This window comes from Pseudorasbora parva, chromosome 9 (genome assembly GCF_024679245.1).
Source record: "Pseudorasbora parva isolate DD20220531a chromosome 9, ASM2467924v1, whole genome shotgun sequence".
Taxonomy (NCBI): domain Eukaryota; kingdom Metazoa; phylum Chordata; class Actinopteri; order Cypriniformes; family Gobionidae; genus Pseudorasbora; species Pseudorasbora parva.
Window position 1 is genome coordinate 43,033,886 of NC_090180.1, and position 20,104 is coordinate 43,053,989.

At 37.7% G+C, this 20,104-nt stretch overlaps 1 protein-coding gene across 1 annotated transcript in view; it reads left to right on the top strand.

Moving 5' to 3' along the window:
* The first annotated feature begins 403 nt into the window (after window positions 1-403).
* Window positions 404-20,104, top strand: part of sema6ba (sema domain, transmembrane domain (TM), and cytoplasmic domain, (semaphorin) 6Ba) — a 195,128-nt gene continuing 175,427 nt past the window's right edge. Inside the window, exon 1 of the mRNA XM_067452727.1 lies at window positions 404-1,075. The gene's annotated coding sequence lies outside the window, so the exon portion shown is untranslated. The remainder of the gene's footprint in view (window positions 1,076-20,104) is intronic.

Here is a 20,104-nt window from a genome sequence, read left to right on the forward strand (position 1 = left end):
CAGATCATGGAGGTAGGCTATTTCCGTGAGATGAAATTTACTATACATTTCTGAGTGAACCGTTTTAAACCAAAATTTGGTCACCAATCATTTGGTCTTGAAAGAATTGGACGGGATTTTCCTGTTTGATTAGATTCAGAACCGTTTGAGACATTGAGATCTCTGCTGAATCTCTGAGGACGTGTGAGATTAATAGGGTATTTTTCTCAAGGGACAAATTTGAGAAGCATGCTGGTCTCAATTTTCTCTTCATTTAATCTATAGGAGAAACAACTGAGATATTAATTAGATCTAATTATCCGAGGGTGTATACGTTGCCTAACTGATGCTTGTCTGTGTGTGTGTGTGTGTGTGTGTGTGTACAGAGAGAGAGAGAGAGAGAGAGAGAGAGAGAGAGAGAGAGAGAGAGATCCATCCCCCTCTCGGGTGGTTAGGTTCCTCAGTCTGAAGCCCGCGGATGATGCTCGTGTTTACGCAGCGCTCGGTGTCTTACCGGTGGATGTAAATATCAGTTTATACGTCGCACAGGCTGATTCATGAACATCGCCAAAGGGACCGCTGGAGAGACGCTCCGTTCCAGACTACAGGAGGATGTATGGCGTTATTAACCATCCCCGAAACCATTCCCTCAAAAATTGATATCTTCATATGCACGTGAATCTTCTGCATTTGAAAGGCTTTCAGCGGGCGGGCACACACTGCGCCGTGCGTCTCAACGCTGGGCTGCTCTTTTGGACCCGTGCCACGGTTGTCTGTCTCCGTTCGTTCACCCAACCACACCTACCCGTTATATCCTCACCGAATTGCAGCAGCAGCGTCTCCACACCGGATCCTGTCGCGAAAGGGACATTGTGTCTGCGTGAGCGGGTGGAAGAACGCGGATCCACTGCGCTATACACGCCTGGTGCGCACCGGACCCGCTCAAAGACGCCCGTGTTTTACCGATATGTCATCCCGGTGCGCGTGATCGCTTTGGAGGAGAGGCAGGTGAAATTATCAGCTTTGTCCCGCATCCTGCGCCAAGAAGAAACGCATCACCTTGAGGATTTAAACACACCGACAGCCAACTTACCAGGTGAGCCGACCAGTCACTGGAATAGATTTAAAGCACACCAGAGTCAGAAATTAACTTTTTTTTTTTATTTAGGAAATGAACTGCAGGGGCATTTTTAATTGCTGATTTAATCTTTTCCTATCACAAACACTTCATATTGGCTGCACATAGTCTGATGAGGGACTGAACCCATATACTACCAATAACTACTGGCCTAAAATAAAAGGAATTATGGAAAAGCAGAGGGTGAATATATATATATATATATATATATATATATATATATATATATATATATATATATATATATATAATATATATATATATATATATATATATATATATATATATATATATATATATATAATATATAGCTTTTTTGTCACTATCTGCATTCTGCCCCAAGCTCTTGTTCATTTCTGACAATGATGCACATTAGATAAAAGGTCCATCATGCAAATATATCCACTCTGGTCAAAAAACATGGAGGGATATTTTTCAAATATAGCAATAACATTTGGAACCAAACTTAACTGGATCAATAATAATTCTTACTATAATCCAACGGGATTCTTTTTTTTAATTAAAAATGTTGTATATTTGTGTTGCACTGGGATAATGTGTTGCTTCAGGGCAGTTAAAATGGAAGCAAATAGTTTGTGGAACATTTCTCTTACAATTATTTTGATGAAGGGCATTGGTGATTAATAGTCCTTACATGAATCGTGTTCTGAAAGATCACAATATAAGTCCTTAAGATGGTTAATCAAGTAATATATACACCATAGTCAAAAATCCTGGAGGAATATCGATAACTTTCTATTGGAATATTGTCCAACAGGATAAACCAAAATTCATAGGGTCCCCAGGATTGTTTGATTCTTAGAGTCTTATTATTGGATATTGAGTAATCTGCAGGGCTATGTCTTATACTGAAATCATGTTTTGCTGCTAGACATTGAAAGGAAATCCCATGAATTCCTTTTGATTCTATTTCAGGTCTGAAAGAGTAGTTTTTGTTTAATTGTCATTCCAATTATTTATAGGATTGTTTTAAAATATTGATGGAATTCTCACATTCCTTTAGGAATTTTAGCCAGGTGTATGTGGTTGATAGGGCTCTTTTTCTTCTCGTTTACGGCTTGCTGGATTTCAGTAGCTCGTCTCATAGTTCATGCATGCAAGATCCATATCTTGCAAAACTGTTTACTTTGTAAGTCGCTCACGTGCGGGGTGAGCGATGTGAGGCGGTGTGGTTTCACTGGTTCATCGCCCTATTGTTGTGAATGCATGCACACTCCAGGCCCGCTGATGCTTCATAATTCTGCGGCTCTTGCTGGTAATAAACAAACCTCTCCAGTGCCAGGCTTATGTAAAGCACGTTTCGCATGTCAACAGTGTTTCTGCAGACAAAGCTTCCATATATTGGCTTGGAGGACAGGGATCATTTCACCATGTGCTTTGGGATACGCATGCATGACTGAAATGCAATCGCCACTTGAATTCAGCCTTTGTCCTTTACGTTCTATGTGATGATTGTCTGGCTTTATTGCTCTAGTAGGTTTGCATAATTTATAAGCTTAGTTAAGAGGAATTGGCTCCCTTGTTTCCAAGGAAAACCAACCATTTATAACGTAAAGGTAACTGAGAGCAACCTTTAAAAAGGTGGTGCCATGGTACAGTGAGGCTGTCAGAAGGTCATTATGGTGGTTTACATTGGACTACCTTTACAAAGAAGCTTTCAGAATGTCTCTTTAATTGATTTGTTTTAAATGATGTCAATATTGCAGTGTGTTAATGCATAAGGTGTCTTGAACTACAGACAATACTTTTTTGTATGTAATGGCTTTTTTTATTAATCTAGTTTAATGTTAAATTCTACATTTACTGATGATACACTATTAACATTTAATTATTCATAATTAAATGAATAATGAAATATTTTTAAATGAAACATTTAATTAAGCCTTTCAAGTTGAATACATGAACATTTAGTCAATGTATTTTGCATAAACTATTTACAATAGAACGCTTATATTTCTAAATTAGAATTCATTAGTAAGGGCTGTAGAAATGTATGTATTGTGTTAGTCCATAAAACATAATAGATTAAAGAATGATTTATAGTAAAGTTTTTTTTGGAGGTAATTTTTGGTAATTGTACTATAGAGTTTTAGTTGTGTGCCAATTCTACAGACAAAGGTTTAGAATATATATTAATATTATTTGGGAAATCCAGACAGATAGATAGATAGATAGATAGATAGATAGATAGATAGATAGATAGATAGATAGATAGATAGATAGATAGATAGATAGATAGATAGATAGATAGACAGACAGACAGACAGACAGACAGACAGTCAGACAGCGACAGATGAATATAAATTAACCTTGTTTTGTCCTTTCATTTCAATTGTATAAGCATTTCAAATGGCTAATTTTGCTTGAACAACCAATTTTATTTAAAGTATAGGTTTTCCACTTATCACTTGAATATTTAAACTCATAAATAAATAGTATCCGTAAAAAAAAATCCTAAACTACTAAAAAGTCTATCCTAAATTTTTGAAAAGCAGAGATACTTTACAACATTCACAAAATACATGGAAAATAGTATCAAGTTCATTACGAGAGAGAGAGAGAGAGAGAGAGAGAGAGAGAGAGAGAGAGAGAGAGAGAGAGAGAGAGAGAGAGAGAGAGAGAGAGAGAGAGAGAGAGAGAGAGAGAGAGAGAGCGAGAGAGCGAGAGAGAGAGAGAGAGTTTTTTTTCTTTCTTTTTTTCTTCTTTAATAATATTTTGTATTTAGATATCTATACCTGTAATGTTTAATGCTTTGGCAACATTGTACTGTCCGACAGTCATGCCAATAAAGCTGATTTGAATTGAATTGAATTGAGAGGGGGATGGATGGATGGCTGGATGGATATGTGTGAGACAGTATCTTCTTAAGAAAGACAGAAATGTCCTACACCAAGGTGTTGTAAAAAAACAAGCTTTTCTGTAAATGTCAGTTTTCTTTTTGCTGACGTGTTTCTATGCCCTCTTAGGCACTGCGTGTTATATTATTTATTTATTTTTGCCCATAGGTTCCATGACTTTGAAAAATAAATCATATGTAAGGACAGTCTAGAGATTTCCAGGGGAGAACAGAATATTTAGATAGCCGATAACATCTACAGATAACAGTGGACACGTACACTAGCTGCATGTTGTACAGATGACGTGAGTTCAAATGCTTGCGTTTGACTCAAGTGCACAGTAAACTAGATTTGTACATTTTGTCGCTTGCCTGTGCAAAACTCCACCACGATGCTAGATTGTTCTGGGTGGTTGACAAGGTGTTGCTATGCAATTAATAAAGGTGTTCAGAGTACTTGTTAGCATGTTGCTTAAGGTCGTTGCTAGGCAGGGGTGGACAAAGTACACAACTTCATTACTTGAGTAAAAGTAAAAGTACTACTGCTCAAATATTACTCCGTTACAAGTGAAAGTTGTAAAAAAAAGATTTTTGCTTAAGTAAAAGTACAGAAGTATTTGTTTTCAAAAGTACTTAAGTATCAAAAGTACATTTATTTTTGTATGTCAGCGCATTATTTTATTGTTGTTGAATGTAAACTATGCCATCATGGTTTAAGCCAGTCAGTGATGCTCCATCCCACATACTAGCATACGAATACCTTAAACTAATTTAAACGTGTATAAAAGTTACAAAGCTCTTTACAAAACTGCTGCCCCTTTATGGCCGAACGCACGGATCCTATACACTGATACACAGCTGATATTCTCCCAACTGTTTATGTTAACATAATCAACTTTGTTTTCCAAAATGAACATTTTGACATCCGTCTTCTTCCATTTTGCTATAAACTGATCAGTGTTCAAAAATTGCTGTGACTCTACAAGCGTGATTCCTGAAAGGCTTTCTGCAAAAACACCTTTTAAAGAAGATAAAAATCATCCACTGACTTTCAAAGCTGCTACTGAAACGACTTTCGACTTTGATAGAAATGTAGTGGAGTAAAAAGTAAGACGTTTGTCTTTCAGATGTAGTAAAGTAAAAGTCATAAGTTTAAGTTATGTAAAATATGGATACTCAAAATGTGTACTTAAGTACAGTATTCAAGTAAATGTACTTAGTTACTGTCCCCCTCTGTTGCTAGGTGACCAATTTAAAAGAGACTTTATCTTTCATCAAGTGAAAATCAAGAGAAATTGAAAGAATATATAACTGGTGTAGGATTTACTTTGAAATTTTCTCTCAGAAATTGCTATGAAATTTCAGAATTAATTACAAAGAAACTGCAAGTAACACATTGAATTGAAATACATTTGAAGACCGAAATTGTGTTTTCTTGCAAAACCTACGCTGTTTTTTTACAACTTCATTTTTACAGTGCATTTTGTTAGGTGTTGGTTGCCTGCAGATTGTGAGAAGCTTTGTTAAAGTGATTGTTATTCACAAAACTGGAAACGGTAACAAGATTTTCACAGAAAAGCTTCTTTTTCCAAGATCAGCTGGCTGCTCTGCAACAGACATGCCGAAGAGTGTGTGCATGCGTTTATTTGTGTGTGTGTGTGTGTGTGTGCAAAAGAAAGAGATAAAGATACATGGATTGAGCTGGAATAGCTTAAGAAGGATTGCTATACGAATACAACCCTTATGCAAATTCACTATGTTTGTATCTGAATGCATTTGTTGGGCAAAAGGGGAGATGCAGAGCAGGTCTCTGTGTGTGTGTGTGTGTGTGTGTGTGTGTGTGTGTGTGTGTGTGTGTGTGTGTGTGTGTGTGTGTGTGTGTGTGTGTGTGTGTGTGTGTGTGTGTGTGAGAGAGAGAGAGAGAGAGTAAGACACACACCAACACACGCACACACACAGAGAAAGTGAGACAGGGCTTGACTCTCTCCGACTGACTAGCCGTGAATAGCCCCCCTGTTATCTCTGCAGCACACAGACAGCAGCGCAGCAGGCGAGCCAGGCAGGTGCTGCACAAAAATAGCAGGTGTCTGTTCGGGTTAATACACACAGTCCTCCCTTCCCGTCTCTCCCGGGGGCCGAGCACCCTTCAGTGGGGTGCGGCAGCGTCGCGGAGGCCCTCCTCCTTCACATGCACCGTAAGCTCGGGTGGCCAAGGGTGAAGTCTCGCTGTTGTCCGCAACTTGTTGCGCGTGACGACCGGCCGTGTCCTTTTTCGTGGTCTGCGGACCGAAAGGATTGCTCTCGTCTTTTCAACAATAAGGGAGGATTTAAAGCTCAAGGTGTTATTTGGATGTGTGTGCATCTGTGTTTGTGTGTGTTGCTCTGTCCGGAGGATGTATTGTATTGCTCTTTCATCACCCAGGAGAGTTAATTGAGTTATGTGTCGTTTAAAGTCAGCGTGAAGAGGAAGTGCGAAAGGCTTTTCTTTCCGATTGTAACGTATATTCAAGAGCAACGGCTTCTGGAACAAGAACAAATGTAGGACAGGACTTGGTTTTGTTAATGAGGAACTGATTGGATGGTTGTGGTTTGCTATTGGTCGGTCTCATGTGAGTGACAGGTTGCCCCACCCTTACGCCAGTAAACATGTCATCAGAGAAGAGAAGAGAAGAGAAGAGAAGAGAAGAGAAGAGAAGAGTAGAGAAGAGTAGAGAAGAGAAGAAGAGAAGAGAAGAGAAGAGAAGAGGAGGAGAAGAAGAGAAGAAGAGAAGAAGAGAAGAAGAGAAGAGAGGAGAAGAAGAGAAGAGAGGAGAAGAAGAGAAGAGAGGAGAAGAAGAGAAGAGAAGAGAAGAGAAGAGAAGAGAAGAGAAGAGAAGAGAAGAGAAGAGAAGAGAAGAGAAGAGAAGAGAAGAGAATTTGGAAAGTTTCCCCCATTTTGATTTCATGGTGACTTTAAGCATCAAGCAGCTTTGTGCCAGAAATCCCAATAAAAATAGACACAAATGAGATGGCTGTTGGTGTACTGACATTTTGGGATGGTACAGATCATTTAATTTAAGAAGAATTTGATGAGAAATTTGATCAGTTTTAATTGTTTAAGGGATCTCTAAAGGATTGTTTAAAGGCGACCTACCAAGTCTTATGGGGGGGAAAAGCATGCCATTGGCAACATTTATGCCAAATTACTCTGAAAAAAAGTTGGTTTTATTTGGATGTGTGTGCATCTGTGTGTGTGTTAGTCTAGAGGATGTATTTTTATTGCTCAGGCTTTGCTCATTCATCGCTCAGGAAAGTTAATTGAGGTCTCAGTTATGGGTAATTTAACGTCAGCATGAAAAAGAAGTTATGATAGTCTTTTCTTCCCTATTGTGACCATAGACTGTAAAAAAATATGGATGTGGTGTCCGTGACATCACCCCTAGGATTCTGAAGAGCCGCTCTGAAGCGTAAATTAGAGACGAGCTGGCCATTGCCATCTTGCCAGAAGCGAGTCACTCCCGGATAACAGAAAATGGGCAACGAGGCGGGATGTGGGCGGAGTTTAGGTGACACAATGACTAACAGACAGCGGATAAATGGCTGTCCTCCCCAAAGAGGCCACAACCTTAATTATGCAGAACTTTAAGGCTTTATATAATGTTAACGAATGAGTTAGAAAAAAAATTCTCCCCCCGTCACAGTTGTCATGAAGGGCAAAATAAGCCTTATAGGCCAAAACCACAATTTGTACTAGGCTGTAATTTTTCTGCTGTAAAGTTGGTAATTTTAACATGATGGGGCTCAATGAGATTCTGCTCACTTCTAGAGCCTGTCCCTAGTGAGCAGTCGAGGAGTTGCAGTTTAAGTCACTTCCGTATTGGCTTCAACAGAAACTGGGGGAGGTTGCCGCTTGATTGTGACAGATGTGAGAGAAATGGCTTCTCAAACAAGAACAAATGTAGGGTTCTCACATCAATAAAAAGAGAAGAGAAGAGAAGAGAAGAGAAGAGAAGAGAAGAGAAGAGAAGAGAAGAGAAGAGAAGAGAAGAGAAGAGAAGAGAAGAGAAGAGAAGAGAACAGAACAGAACAGAACAGAACAGAACAGAACAGAACAGAACAGACTTTTGATTTAGGATTTTGAGGACACATGAATAAAAAAATATGTCCCAATAAAAATAGACACAAATGAGACGGCTGTTGGTGTACTGACATTTTGGGATGGTACTGATCATTTAGGTAGACTATCGTGACATTTAATCGAATGAATAAAATTGAGTCCCAGTAAAAATGGACACAAATGAGATGACTGTTTATGTAATGAAATTTTGGGATAGTATTGATCATTTAATTTGAGAAGAATTGAATGAGAAATGTTATACGTTTTAATTATTTAAAGCTACACTGTTTGATATTTTCCCCCATCTAACGGTGAAAAGGTATATGACCATCCAGTGAATAATAGTTTCTGTTCCTCTCAATTCTGATTTTGTTTTAACTCCTACGGTGGCCAATTTAAAACGCAAAAAGTGACAGTGTTAAAACGTGAAATGCGAATCTTGAATATACGGGTATGTCCCTCTTTGGCTAATGTACTTTCAAGATGGAGGGGCAACATGGCGACTGGCATTCGAACCCCTCACCCGTATGTATTTCAATGGCATATTATAAACTTACGAGAATACTTTATTACTTGAAAGAAGTAAATATACATTAATGAGCACATATATTTTTTAAAGAACTAAGTGTTTTTAACTAAGAATAAACGAAAAAAGTTACACAGTGTAGCTTTAATGGATCTCTTTTGACAGTTTAAAGGAAACCCACCCAGTCTTATTGGGGGGTGGGGGGGAACATGTTGCCTTTGGCAACAATAATGCAAAGTTACACTGAAAAATTGTTGGAAATTTCAAGTCTGAAATGAATGGCAAGAAAGCAGTAAGCAACTCATTGAATTAAACATTGAATTTTGAAGTAGCAAGAACTGAAATAGTATTTTTTTTAGTACACTTTTAAAGTGTAGTTTGAAAAATGCAAAAGGTTAAAAGAGGTCAACATATTATTCTAGGAAATGTGGAAAAATATGTCTATTATTTGACAGTCTGTCATAATTTCAGTGAACATGAATAGACGTTTTTGGGTTCACTACCTCTAGGGTTTATTTCAGCTGGAAACTGCAGTGAATTGTATGCATAGTTAAGTTTTTGGAGTTTTGCAGAAATTAAGAAAAGTCTGTTTCATCTCAATACTTCCCAAGGCAAGCAAATGAGATATTAAATACATGTCATTAGATTCCTCCTTCTAACTTCAGTATTGTAGTTTGAAGTCTTCATTTGCTCTTCATTTAATCTTATTGCTGTCTTGGAGTAGTTTTGCAATTCGTAACGTTCTTCCTTTGAACACTTCAGTAATTTTTAAGTTGAAATAAAGTAAAGCTGTGTTCAGTTCTATATTGCTAGTTGTATTTTAGATACTCTTGCTTTCAAATCCAATATGTTCCAGATTGTGTCAGAGGCCAAGAATGGACTGATATTAAATCATTAAGTATTGACAGACTAGAGTCAGAGGGAGAGATACAGAACTATGGGAGTACATCAAACACATTTAGAGAAAATTCATTTGGTAGTTTATTGATCCTGAAAGGCTTCATTGTTCTCACTATTTCCTTGAGATACCGCAATTGGTTAACTGCAAGCCAGCGATATTTTCCCTGACTAGAATTTGGACATTTGGCTTTGTGTTCTTGTTCAAAATTCACAATATGCTTGTGTACGATGAAATGAATAACATCCAATTGATGTTCTTAAAACAGTATCCTACTCGCCAGTGCGGTTGAGAGGGCTTCAATTATCTCTACGTGCCATTTGAAAGTTCACACGGGTCACCTTGAGTCATCTGTGGCGTTAACAGTGAGCTGAATGTGAGCTAACAAGCTCCACAGACACGGATGATTCAAGCCAGTCAGAGTAAAACCATACCATATCAGAATATAACCACGGAAAGACAGAACTGGCTGTTAGCACTTTCCTGACAGGAAATTAAGGGTGCGTTCACACTTGTCATGTTTGGTTCGATTAAAACGAACCCTGGTGCGGTTGCTCGGTTAGTGCGGTTCATTTGAACATATGTGAACGCTGCCACCCGAACTCTGGTGCGCACCAAACAAGCGGACCGAGACCGCTAAAAAGATGGGTCTCGGTCCGCTTCCAAACGAACTCTGGTGCGGTTCGATTGATATATGAACGCAACACGGACCAAAGACATGTAAACGGACCAAAAACCGGACGTATAATGTCACAAGATGCCACGCATAATGCAGCTGATTTGACGACGCGGAAAGATCGGTGTATCCAAAATGAGTAACTTTAACGTTAGAGGGCAAACGTAGAGCAACGAGGAAGAGCCTCATCAATATTTGGTCTGACGAGCATGTTTCGAAAATGCTAGAAAAAACACACAAAAAGCATACCTGGCTCTTCTCATCAAAGTTCCTGTGTTGCCCATTATTAGCAGGTACAGACGACAGAACGGCCGTCTCTGCACAACAGGATATCCTGCTGCTGTTTTGAATGTTTTGAACATTTTATGAGCTCTTCATGAGTTCTCAGTGGGTAAAAATAATGCCACATGTACACGCATAAAATGATCGCGTTTAATCCAGCACACAGCGTTGTTTTGAACATTTCATGAGCTCTTCATGAGTTCTCTGGTAAAAAATAATGCCATATGTGTTACACGCATAAAATGATCGCGTTTAATCCAGCACACAGCGTTGTTTTGAATGTTGTGAACATTTCATGAGCTCTTCATGAGTTCTCTGGTAAAAAATAATGCCATATGTACACGCATAAAATGCCCGCGCGTGTAATCCGCACACAGCATTGTTTTGAATGTTCGGTAAGCGAGCTCCTACGTCATATAAGCCGACCAATCAGGTTGTGAGCGTCTCCCTGTGCCTTTGGTTCGGTAACTTTAGGTTCGCTGTTAAAAATGCCCGTGTGAACGCTAAGCGGACCAGGACAATTATGTTTGTTTTTGTTTTTTGGTCCGGACCAAACTAACCAAACGAACCGAACTACAAGTGTGAACGCACCCTAAAGATGTTAGTTAAGTTTTAAACAAATTAAACTTGTGAATGACAACGCCGCCCAGGAACAATGAACTACCTACACATTTGCATCTGCTGTGAATGTTATTAGATTATTGTCTGATGTAGTCTATTTTACATGGGTTTCTAGCTGGCACAAGATGAATCATTAGGTGGTCTAAATTGGTTTAGGGAGTTGATCTTCATCTTTTCTTTTCTTTGTTCTTCATTGCAAAAACTGTAACCAGCTCTTCATTGGTTACGCTTTCAATTAGGGTCCAATTACCACTATTAACTAACTATTAACTATGACTTTTGCCTCAATAAAATCCTAATTCTTAATAAAAGTTAGTAAGTTAGTTACTGCATTTAGGAATTAGTTAGGATTTAAGATGTAGATTATGGTCATGCAGAATAAGACATTAATATGTGCTTTATAAGTATGAATAAACAGCCATCTATCTATCTATCTATCTGTCTATCTGTCTATCTGTCTATCTGTCTATCTGTCTATCTATCTATCTATCTATCTATCTATCTATCTATCTATCTATCTATCTATCTATCTATCTATCTATCTATCTGTCTGTCTGTCTGTCTGTCTGTCTGTCTGTCTGTCTGTCCGTCCGTCCGTCCGTCCGTCCGTCCGTCCGTCCGTCCGTCCGTCCGTCCGTCCGTCCGTCCGTCCGTCCGTCCGTCCGTCCAAACCTGCTATGTGTACTAACTGGGGCTGGTCACCACACTTGAATATCATTGCCCTCTTGTTGTTTTTATTTGCTTCTATTGCTCCTCCTCATTTGTAAGCCACTTTGGATAAAAGTGTCTGCAAAATTATTAAATGTAACCGTAACTACTGAAGTTCTAGCTCTGGAACCAATTAATCTTATATATTTCAATTCAAATAATAGAGCATGCTAAATGTAACATATTTAACATTTATATTTAATGTACAAATAAAATGTTACTTGTCACTGATATGAGCGCAATCATTGCGTAGTCAATGTAGTGTTTCCCTTCATGTCATCTTCAAAGCATGCTGAGAACTAGAAATCCACTATCCAATCTCCAACATTTTTTTTTTTAGAAGAGTTTTTGAAAGTCGAAGTTTTTGAGAAGAGAAGTGAAATGCTATTACAATTTAAAATAATTGTTTTCTATTTGAATATGTTTTAAAGTTGAATAATATCCTTGTAATGCAACCGGAGCATCGTTACTCCAGTCTTCAGTGTCACGTGATCCTTCAGAAGTCATTTTTAATTATCATAATGTAGTTTTTCAGGATGCTTTAATCAATAGAAAGTTTATTTGTTTATTTGAATTATTTCTCTTTTGTAACATTATAAATGGCTTTTAATTTCTGTAAAAAGTATACATTTCTTAACCCCCCCCCCCAAAAAAAACCCCTAAGCTTATTGCGCCCAATGTTTAAGCATTAGTATATATCTTAAACCAATTGCTTTTTTCTTACCTCATTGGTCGATTGTTTTATCTTGTATTGAGCATAAATCCAATAATGGTGAGGTTTATACGTAAAAAACAAAAACCTATTTACTAATGGTGAAAGAAAAACATTATCTGAAAACAACATCTTAGTAAATCTTGAATTAAATTATTTTCTGCTAGACGTGTAGGTTATATGACAGGCTATTAACACAGCGAGATGAGAGGAAGCTCTTGAAACGTATCATGTTCTGAGCGCTGTGTATTCCCCAAAGCTCCACCACATAAAAGAGTGCATACAGGCCTGTGAAATCAAATAGACACAACTGGTCATAGGGGGCTCATTTAAAAGCAGTTAGCCACCAATTAGCTCTTAAATTTCATCAGCAGTTAAACACACAAAGTTCCAGAATTAGCCTCCCCAAACTCTCCCAAACTCTTTATTTGTGCTCCAGAAAACTTTCATTGAAATATCACCCTGTAGGTCTATGTTTTTAATCATTTATTTTCAAAGCCCACAATTATCTAGGCTACATTTAGCACATCTTAGCACTGTGCTATCATTTTGGAACATTGTGTTTTGACCAGTGAGGGATATGCAGCGCTCTCATAATGTTTTATGGTGAACACGGATACCGTAACAGCCTGTGTAACTCTCACCTCCCTCTTATTGGAATATAAGATCATGGCATGCGGCTGGCTGGCGTTGGGTAAACAAATAAAATGCTGTTAAAAGTAACCGAGTGCTAGCACTGATGCGAAGCGAAATATTATTCCCTTGCCTTGACTTCCCGGGGTGGCTCTATTGACATCAGCGTGCCCAAAACCACAGGTTTCAAATTGTTTTTTTGGGTTTAACCTATCAGGATGTTTCTTTGCTGTTCATATATGACTGTTGTGTGTATGTTTAAAGGGTGTGCATGGCATTTTTGAATAGATTTCATTGCTAAAGAGTAAAATGGACACATTTAATATACTGTATTGCACATATTGCAATTTGCATTTATGTGTTTTATTGAAATGCTTGGCAGGTTGGTTATTTGGGGGATGCTAACTGGGATGAGCAAAAAAAAAAAGGCATCTCAAAGGAAAATGTTAGTTCTATACTGCTTATATTCTTTACATTTATAAATGCATATATTATTTTTCTGTATCTATGTACTTCAGATAAAGCACATCGACTTTTTCAGGTAATCATTCATCATAGTAACACAGCTTGATTTAAGTTAAGAGCTATAAATATAATTAAAGTGTGAGTCAATGGGAACGCACAGCTCTGAAAGCCTGAGCGCTGTGTGAAAACTACCCCAGATGAAGCTTAAATGTTCAGTATTACACCCTGAAGCTCAACACACAGTTGTCTTCATTAAAATTAGCAAGACTAACTCATATTACGAGTGCTGATGCCGCTCTCTCTCCCATTGTGGTCTTTGATCTTAAAATTAGCTGATGATGAATAAAATGAAGCACATTCTGTTGCTTTTGTTGATTCAAACTTAACAAATTAAACAAATTAAAACTAATTTTACGGAAAATTGCTTCCATCATATGTAGGAAAACACTCTTATCAGAATATTTTTTTAAAGCTTGTGTATGTTTCATGTAGGTTCTTTTGTGTTTTATAATGACCACTAGGAGGTGCTATAGGCATTTTCTTCGATAGTTTTTTCCTAAAGAGATATGTGTTGTTGAAAACGAAAGTAAAAGATTGACGCACATTGCGTTTTATCGTTAAATGGTATTTCCGTCTTTATTAAAATCAACACATTTAATGATTTATTCACCCGTAACCCACCCGCATTTTTTGGAATGTAATTTTTTATTACTTGACCCACCCAACCCACAGATTTAACGCAGTATCCGCAGATTAAACCCTGATTTCTCTCAAAATGACGATCCAAGGGGGTGCCAATAAATGTGAAAAAAAACACCTTGTATTACTTATTTAAAAAAGTAACTCTAGATAGTTTGTGGTAAATTTAAATCCAGTGCATTACTTGACATATTTTATTCATAAAATTGAGGATATTTGCTCTAATATCAGTTCTTCATGTCAAGAAATGCCCCCCTGTGATAGTGCTCTTTCACTTTTTCCACCAGTGTCACCCTCACAGCTCTCTGATATTGTAGCTGGGTGGGATGAAATCTTCGGTTAGCCCTTCAGATGTTTTGCCTTCACACATTGTGTAAGGATTTTTTTTCAGCTCTTAGTCCAGTTGTTACTGCTATCATTAATAGTTCGCTAACAAATGGGATGGTACCAAGTTCAAACATGCTGCTGTACAGCCTTTGTTGAAAAAAAAAACCTAGTTTAGATTAGCACGACATGAATAACTATCAGACCCATTTCCAAATGGTCTTTTATCTCCAAGGTCTTGGAAAAAGTTGTCTACTCTCAGCTTTCTTCATATCTAAGTGCCTTTAATATTTTTGACACATTCCAGTCCGGTTTTAGAGAGCTACATAGTACTGAGGCGGCTTTGCTGAAGGTTTTTAATGACATCTCCCTCTCCCTGGATGCGGGATCTGGCTGTATTTTAGTTTTGTTGGACTTAAGTGCAGCATTTGACACCATTGATCATGATATCCTTTTGCACAGACTTGAGCATGTAGTTGAGTTTCGGGGGCCCATGCTGAACTGGTTTGTCTCTTATCTCAAAGAAAGAACTTTTGCAGTGAAAGTAGGAAATTGTGTTTCATCTTGGGCTCCAATTTCTTATGGTGCACCCCAGGATTCCATTTTGGGACCTCTTCTATTTGCTTTATTTAAGCTTCCACTTGGACAAATTTTCTAGAGACACAATTTATCTTACCACTGTTATGCAGGCGATACTCAGCTGTATCTTCCCTTTAAAAACAACAAAGGCTCTCTGTCCACTCTGTTTGACTGTCTGCGTGACGTAAAATGTTGGATGGATATGAATTTCTTACAGCTAAACAATGACAAACCTGAAATCATTATCTTTGCCCCATCAGATCTGACTTCTACCATAGTCCATCAGCTTGGTTCTCTATCTTCAAATGTTCATGACTGTGTCAGAAATCTTGGTGTAATTTTTGATTCCAGCCTAGTGCTGTGGTAAAAAGCAGTTTCTTCCAACTGAGATCTATTGCTAAAATTAAGATGATGCTATCAAAGAAAGAACTCATGTATATTCTTTATCAGTTTTAACTGATGGTGTAAATGCTTTCCCATGTACTCTTAATGTTTATATCTAATGTGTAATTCTGTTTTGATTTTGATTTAATGCTTGTACAGCACTTTGGTTACAACCTTGGTTGTTTTAAATGTGCTTTTTAAATCAATAAACTAAACTAAACTACTTGTTACTTAAAAAAAGTAATCGGATTACGTAACTCGTGTTACTTGTAATGACCCCCAACACTGCATACATGCATTCATATAACTATTTTTATTATTAATAAATAGTGCTGGGAAGTCGAATCGCACCCAAACTAAAAGTATGTGTTTACTGTGTATAATTGTACATGCATGTACATTTAAGAAAAAAATGTTATATTTATATATAAAATTAACACACACACACACACACACACACACACACACACACACACACACACACACACACACACACACACACACACACACACACACACACACACACACACATACACACACACACGTTGGTCTGTGTGGTTTGGACTCTCCATATGCGTAATGGTTTTCATACCGTACAAACCATATTTTCTATCCCCTTACACTGCCCCTGCCCCTAAATCTACCCATCACAGGAAACATTCTGCATTTTTACTTTCTCAAAAAAACATAATTTAGTATGTTTTTAAAGCTATTTGAAATATGGGGACATTTGAAATGTCCCCATAAACCACATTTATAGTGTTATTAACATTGATTTATTCAATTTTAAGTGGTCTTTTAATTTTTTCCAGAGCTGTATATATACAATCAACAATGTACACAAGTATTAAGGGAATACAAACTTTTATTTTTGATGTGATTTATTGTGATTAATTGATTTCCCAGCACTAATAATAACACTACAAATACAGCAATGAATAATGTTTTAATGTTCCATTTTTGGGGAGAATTTGTAGGTGAGACATAAAAGCTGACAGTCCAGCAAAGGCAGTGTTTGTGGCATTGTTGAGCTCACTTTTGAAACTCTAAGACATGTGAGATTAATCGATTCTTTTTCACAGTTGCTGGAGACTAGAACAGAAGTCTCTGTTCTCTGTTCACCTAATTTCTACACATTTCTTATGGGGCATCACAATTTAAAAGTAAGATTGAGGCAGTGTTAATAAGCTAAGTTGATGTTATAGTATCGCGATTTTCTCTCTAATAATGTGACATTCTTGTCATAAACATTCAAATCGTTTCCCCTGCGTCTGCTCTTAATCTGTTAACGCATGCGAGTATAGCTACATTACCCGGTTATGGCATGGACATGCGGAATGCTGGATGCCCCACCATGCTATTGTACAGCTTTTGGAAAACAGTTAATGCCCCTTTGAAAAGCGCCTGCAATGGCAGTATCTGCGAAGAAGTAGATCACACAAGCTCGGCTGGAGAGGGGCATCAATCCCCTGACCTGCTCCCCGAGACACCAGACATGCAGGCGGTGGGGGGTTATTCTTCAGAGCGCACATGGCAGAGGAAAAGAAAGAGTGAAAAACTAACTCGGGTCGCTTTGATTCCAGTGTCAGTTCTGAAGCCATAACTTGATTAATGAGACTCTGCTGAATGGGCCTTTGAAAAGAAATGTCTTGAAATTCATCTTTTAGTTGTCAGATGTCACAGGAGTGTTTAGCTTCGTGACCCCCCCGATGGGGAAGAATAAAGTGAGAGGAATTAAGACTTTCAGAAGTGTGTGATGTTGTGTAAGTGGCGAGGAACACAGGAACATCTCCAAGGAACAGTGCACAATGTGATTTTGGAGAAGATTGCGATAGATTTCTAGCTTTCTCTTACACACAGTCGTTTTGTTATCCCTTTGTTCTTATTTTTTGGGCATTTAGCATCGCTTCATTCTTTTCATTTCTCCCGTGGTGCATGATGGGAAATTTGTCAGGGGCAGTCAACTCTGCAAATAGACTGCTTGCAATTCATTTCAGTTTAAATGGCAAAATCAACACTGTAGGATAAAGCAGAACCATCCATAACATCCATCTCTTATATCAACAAAAGGCTCCAGAGCGTATCCATAAACTGCAATTTGATATCTTTAAGGGGTCATATGGTACATTTTAATATTTTTATTTTCTCAACTTATAATGGTAGTAAAGTTAGATGGCGAAATCTTTCATTATTGATATATATATATATATATATATATATATATATATATATATATATATATATATATATATATATATATATATATATATATATATATATATATATATATATAATATACAATACTATACAATACTGTTCAAATGTTTGGGGTTCATAAATGTAAAAAAGAAAGAAAGAAAATTCTTATGCTCACCAAGACTGCATTTATTTGATTAAAAATACTGAAAAAACTAAAAATATTATTTCTTTTTAAAATCCCTATACATGACATTTAATTTTTTTTAAATAGGTTACGTATGTGGTTTCTTGTTCACTTTAAAGGGATAGTTAATCTAAAAATTCTGTCATTCATTTCTCACCCTCATGTCGTTCCAAAACTGTAAGACTTTCGTTCATCTTCGGAACACAAAAGAAGATATTTTTGATGAAATCTGAGAGCTTTTTGTCCCAGGGATTTCAGAAACAGAGTTACTGATACAGAATAAATCCCTTTGAAGTGACGTTGTGTTTTGTAACTTTGCAGACCTTTTTCATTCTCAAACAGCAACATTACACACTAAATAAAGTTGAAAATGTAATAAAAACTGCATAATAGGACCCCTTCATGGAACCGTCAGTGCCAATAAAGAGTGTAGGGCAAATATCTCAATTACTATTATTGTAGTACTATCATCTGCTCTGTTACACTCTGTTCACTCAAAAATGAAAATTCTGTCATTAATTTCTCACCCTCATGTTGTTCCAAACCTGTAAGACTTTCATCTTCAGAACACAAATAAAGATCGTTTAATGAAATCTAAACACTCTTTGTCCTTCCATTGACCACTTTGACGCTTCAAAAAGTTCATAGAGATTGATTTAATTAAGTCTTTAATTCACTTAAACACTGATCAGCGAACATAAAGAAGCTCAACTGATCCAGCTTGACATGCAAGAATAAAACTCATTGCTGAAGCTTTATTTGCTGCATAACACGAGAATGAACCTCATTGGTTCTTGATGAAGCTCAAACGTGCTGTGTAACATGAGAACGAACCCCATTGGTTCTTGATGAAGCTCAAACGTGCTGCGTAACACAAGAATGAACCTCATTGGTTCTCGCTGAAGCTTTATTTGCTGTGTAACACGAGAATGAACCTCATTGGTTCTTGATGAAGCTCAAACGTGCTGTGTAACACAAGAATGAACCTCATTGGTTCTTGATGAAGCTCAAACGTGCTGCATAACACGAGAATGAACCTCATTGGTTCTCGCTGAAGCTTTATTTGCTGCGTAACACGAGAATGAATCTCATTGGTTCTTGATGAAGCTCAAACGTGCTGCGTAACACGAGAATGAACCTCATTGGTTCTTGATGAAGCTCAAACGTGCTGCGTAACACGAGAATGAACCTCATTGGTTCTTGATGAAGCTCAAACGTGCTGCGCAACACGAGAATGAATCTCATTGGTTCTTGCTGAAGCTCAAACGTGCTGCGTAACACGAGAATGAACCCCATTGGTTCTCGCTGAAGCTCAAACGTGCTGCGTAACACGAGAATGAACCTCATTGGTTCTCGCTGAAGCTCAAACGTGCTGCGTAACACGAGAATGAACCCCATTGGTTCTTGTGAAGCTCAAACGTGCTGCGTAACACGAGAATGAACCTCATTGGTTCTCGCTGAAGCTCAAACGTGCTGCGTAACACGAGAATGAACCTCATTGGTTCTTGTGAAGCTCAAACGCGCTGCGTAACACGAGAATGAACCTCATTGGTTCTTGTGAAGCTCAAACGTGCTGCGTAACACGAGAATGAACCCCATTGGTTCTTGTGAAGCTCAAACGTGCTGCGTAACACGAGAATGAACCCCATTGGTTCTTGTGAAGCTCAAACGTGCTGCGTAACAAAGTTGAACGTGCTCAATATAGATTTGTTTCACAATAGACTTTTTGAAGCGTCAGAGTGGTAGTTAATGGCGTAACTGTCAATGGAGGGACAGAAAGCTCTCAGATTTCATCAAAAATATCTTTATTTGTGTTCGGAAGATGAAAGTCTTACGGGTTTGGAACGACATGAGGGTGAGAAATTAATGACATGATTTTCATTTTTGGTTGAACGATGCCTTTAAATTCAACAGAGCAGATGACATAAGTTGAAGCACTGCCATGGACTGTGTAAGATTTTTTTATCTGTTCATTTTTAAGCAAGGTCAGCTAACAGCGTCCATATCCTTTTGAAATTCACAGAGGAGGCAGACTTAACCTTGGAATTGTTAGATGGTTTTGCGGGAATCTAACATATCTCAAAGGAGTCTGAGTGATTATTAAACTTCCATCTAATTAAAAGAGATATGTCAGTGAAAGGCCC